This window comes from Engraulis encrasicolus, chromosome 11 (assembly GCF_034702125.1).
Source record: "Engraulis encrasicolus isolate BLACKSEA-1 chromosome 11, IST_EnEncr_1.0, whole genome shotgun sequence".
Lineage (NCBI taxonomy): Eukaryota > Metazoa > Chordata > Actinopteri > Clupeiformes > Engraulidae > Engraulis > Engraulis encrasicolus.
This window is the reverse complement of record NC_085867.1, coordinates 37,980,656-37,985,655: the sequence shown is the minus strand read 5'-3', so window position 1 is coordinate 37,985,655 and position 5,000 is coordinate 37,980,656. Positions and strand designations below refer to the sequence as shown.

General features: G+C 46.2%; 1 protein-coding gene across 1 annotated transcript in view; it reads right to left on the bottom strand.

Annotated features, from left to right (window-relative positions):
* The window catches only part of cdc42se2 (CDC42 small effector 2), a 55,464-nt gene that overhangs the window by 15,555 nt on the left and 34,909 nt on the right, over nucleotides 1–5,000 (bottom strand). The gene's annotated exons all lie outside the window — the stretch shown is intronic.

Sequence of the window (5,000 nt, the reverse complement as noted above, 5' to 3'; positions counted from 1 at the left end):
CCTCCTATAAGAGCAGTCACACCACAGGACACCATAAAATGAACCTAAGCATTGCGTGACAGAAAGATTGCAATATGAAGACATATTAAGAGGTTAAGAGTCACCTTAAACTTCCACAGCACTCTCCAATAACTGAAGTACTGACTGGTTAGGAGCCAGTCTTTAAGACCCTTGTAGTTGGCCTTGCAGCTGCCCATTCACAAACATTGACATACATGTCACCCCACAGGACGCAATTTGTGTTACGAAATTGAACTTGTAGTTAATATTACTGTCTTGAGTTTTTTTTTCCACATTCACATATCTTAATCTAAAGTTAGGATTTATGCAATCATGCCAAATGCTTCATACATTATTCAAAATGTTGTTGGTTAATTTATATATATATTATTATATATTGTTTCATTAATGTTACAGTCACACCGCAGGAAATTTGACATATAAACCTTTACATAAATCTTAACAAAAATGTATTTGTTAGGCAAGTATTCGCAAATGTCTTGTTCATGCACACTAAGGGATTTATTTACAATGTAACCTTAGTAAGGACCTAGTAGGCCTTCGCTTTTGCTTAATACATGCCTTACAAGTTCCTTTTGCAGGCATTAACGTTGTATGTATTAGTGCTAATAGATGTAACACTAAAATTAAGTGTTACCAAGAAGGTAAGATAACACGCCGATTTGAACCGTCTATCGTGTTTGTGCACAACAACGCCTTTGCATGCCGACTTGTGAAATGGGAAGGAAGAAAGGAGTCGCACACTGGAGCTGAATGCAGAATCAAAAACTGTATTAAACAAAGCCGAAAAAAAGTAAATAAAACCGACAGACAGGGGACAAACGTTTCGGGTCTAGCCCATCATCAGTGTTCCCAGTTTTGTTTGTCCCCTGTCGGTTTTATTTACTTTTTTCGGCTTTGATTAATACAGTTTTTGATTCTGCATTCAGCTCCAGTGTGCGACTCCTTTCTTCCTTTTCATTATACTGCTCTTGGAATTGCACACCGAGCGATACGCTCAGGATAAGACATTGGCGCGGACGCCACTCCACCATGACTTGTGAAATGGGAAAATGGGAAAATGCATTGCCACCATGCTGTCAAGAAACACGCCCTAGGTTTGATATTAGCCAGACTGCAGTGAATGTTCTTAGTGTTTCGTTAATGTTCTGCAGTGAATGTTCTTAGTGTTTCTTGGCATTAAAACTAGGGCAGCGTTGAACACCGAAGGGCATCGGGTCAGACTTAGCAGAAATGAGAAGCCTTCTCTCCAAATTATGTCAGCAGAAGCATCTGTCTGTCTCTCTCTTTCTCTTTCTCTCTCTCTCTCTCTCTCTCTCTCACTCTGTCACGCACGCACACACGCACACACACCCGCCTGCACACACACCCACATGCAGGGAAGCCTAGAAGGGGGGACAAAGGGGTCAGTTGTCCCGGGCCCAGTGAGAGAGGGGACCTAGAATTCGGTCTGTATTTGGTAGGGGGCCCTTTCAGATGGCTTTGTCCTGGGCCCAACCAAAGCTGTCAGCGGCCTCGCACGCACGCGCGCACGCACGCGCACACGCACGCACGCACGCACGCACGCACGCACGCACACGCTTGCACGCACACGCGCGCGCGCACACACTCACACACGCACACACGCACACACACACACACACACACACACATTTTTTGCTGTCAGTCTTTCACAATGAGCAGCTATTCTCAAACATGCTGGGGCAAACACTGGAAAACTGGATAATGAGCTCCTTAAGACGACTTTAAGCTTCCAAATCTCAAAGGCCCATTAGTCGTCATAGATGCATGCCAGACTTCCAAAATAATAAAAAATAACAAAAATATAAAACCGCAGACTGAACTTCCCAGTGATACATTTTTAAGGGGTTAGCACTTAATTATTTCCCATTCTCTATCCAATACTTAAAAGACAGGAAGTCAGAATGTTTAAAACTTCACAATAAGAGAAGTATCACTTTGGCAGTAGCAAAGCCACATATCAGTGACAGAGTACCTAGAGAACAATGGCAAAGGACATAGGAAGAAAAAAAGAAGAGAATCTGAAGCCAGATAGACAGAAGAGTCAGTCTGCCAGTCAGTCAGTCGGTCGGTCACGTGACACCCTTTTCCAGCTGGGTTAGTCGAGCACCTCACGGTGATAGCTCACAGCGTGAAGTGCCTCCTTCATCGCCAATCAAAGGCGGACTGACAGCCCCGCAATTCTGTCTAAACTGGGACATGGCTAGCCCTCACGTTTTCTCCCTGGGGGCACCAGAGACCTAATTCCGTGACCGCCCGCCTTCTTAAGTTACACAGCGGGTCTAGCAAGGGGAATAAGCAAGGTTTTTTTTTTGTGCACTGCAAACACACTGATTGTTTATCAGTTTTGAAGTGCCCTCTAAGTTGTATGTTTATGTATTTATTAATTTACTCTGCAGAGATTGACCTTGGGATTCCTTCACTCACTAATTTAAATCGCTCATCCCATTTCTGTGACACAACAATGGTGAGAGATTAACGTCAAACTATTCTCAGAAATCATGACACAATGACGCAACGCAATACATGGACGTCATAAAATCTGCTTTTCTGCTCCGTAGGCTGCTCATTATAATCCACGATTCACATGTAGAGCAGAGCAGCACAGCCAGTGAACCGAGACTATGACTATGGCTGAGCCATTTTCTATTCAAGCACATTAATGGTTAAATGGAGTTATTCCCTACCACCAGTTGCTCCATTGCTTAGCCTCATGTGGACTGGCTGGCACCAAACATGACCAGACACGTTGTCCACAATCGACGAAAAAACCCAAAGCAAGTCATGTGCACTGCAGAAACAGCTGTCTGTACTCAAGCATGGCTTTGTCCAGGAAATAAAGCAGGAAAACAAGGTATGCAGTGTAGTAGCCTCTTGGTGAAGGTGTGCTGAAAAAAAACCCAACTACATCACAACAACATTATGACAATCTTAGGTCTTAAGTGAGAGATTAAGACTTTTTCCATCACCGTTTTGGTAATGAAAAGGCTCTGCATGTAGGGGACGTTGAACCGTTGACGTTGGACATTGCCAACCTGGCCACCCTCCCTATGAGCCCACCTTCTGATTGGAGTAGACGTCTACTTTCCAAACCAAGATCCTAAGAAAGGGACAAACTGTGTGTGTGTGTGGGACAAACACTAAGGATTCTTCTCATGCTTCAGCCATATATGGTAGAGAGAGGCTGAGCTGAGCTCATCACTTTCCTCCACCCGTAGAGCCTGTCATGGGGGTGGACAGGATGGGGGATGGGGGGGTGTAGTGGGGAGAGTAGAGCACTTCAGGAGACACTCTGGCAGACCACCTTGATCCAACAGGCTGAACATACACCACAACCTCTGACCTCTTGTCCCCAGAAAGCAAAATATCCTGTGGCCATTTTTTTTAAAGTCGCCCCCTCCTCACGTGACAGAATTTAATCATCAGTGGACCCATTTCAGGCTATTTTCAGACCGGCCTTCCCCTGGTGTCCGATGCACCCATGGGGCCTTGTGGCATTTTATCCCCCCTATCGTTCTTCTTGCCTGCTGTTATCTGTTGTGGAGGCGACAGCGTTTACAGCAAGGGGGGACACTGACGACACTGACCGGGCCCAGGACAAAATCATCTGAAAGGACTCCCCATCTGAATGAATACAATATAACACGGTTCCAATTCTGGGCCGTCCCACTGTCTCTCTCTAGGGGCCCGGGACAACTGACCTGGTTGTCCTCCCCTGTCGGCTGGTCTGTCTACTACAGCGCGTAGGAGGCCAATGGGGACGAGACAAATTCGGGCCCAATGTGTTGTGACAGCAGCCATCTCCCGGGAGCAGACAGGGCTCTAAGAGAGCTCATAGTGGAGGGCAGCCAGGACCATCACACACACATGGACACACACAGACACACACAGACACACACACATAGACACACACACACACACATGCGCACACATGCGCACACACACACACACACACACACACTCCCAGGAGCAGCCATGGCTCTAAGAGAGCTCATAGCGGAGTCCAGCCAGCACCATCTCACACACTCACACTCGCACCCTCACACACACACACAAACACATTCTCTCTCCCCCAGGAGTAGCCATGGCCCTAACAGAGCTCATAGCAGAGGCCAGACAGGCCAGCCAGCAGCACCACCGCTAGCCATGCTCAGAGCAGGACGAGGTGCCAACAATAACAATAACACGACAAGAGCCCAGACACATACAGCACACACAGATATACACAAACAGCACACACAACAATACACATACAGCACACACAGATATACACAAACAGCACACACAAAAATACACAAACAGTACACACAGAAATACAAACACGTGCACTCAGACACATACAGTACACACAGAACAGAAATACAAAACACATGCATGCGCGCACACATACGCACGCACGCACCCACGCACACACACACACACACACACACACACACACACACACACACACACACACACATACACACGCACATACACATGCACAAACACATATACAAACACAGGCACACACACACACCCTAAAACTGACCCATGCGTTGGAAGAGACTGCCTCAAAAACACCCCCTGATTAAAATGGCCCCATCCCTCATAAAAACATGGCCTCCTGGTGGCCTCCAAGTCTAATCTCCCGGAGAGAATGTGTGGATGATGCTGCGGCTGCTGCTGCTGGAGGCGTCTGGATCACACTAAAGCCGTCAAGATTTGTTAGTGGAGACAAGACTACTCTGGACAAGATCCTCTGGTTCCCTCTGTGATTCTTCAGAATCAACATATTTAATTTGCAAACTGGAGACAGTGATAAAAGGAGATGACTGAAATCATTGTCTACTATGTAACATGTTGCCATGCAAGTATTTAACTGCAGTATATTGTATAAAGTATCTGCCCAGGTTGTCTTTTTCTGCCTTTAAAACCCACAATCCTGAAAAACAATTAGGCTATCGCTTGTGAGACCCCTG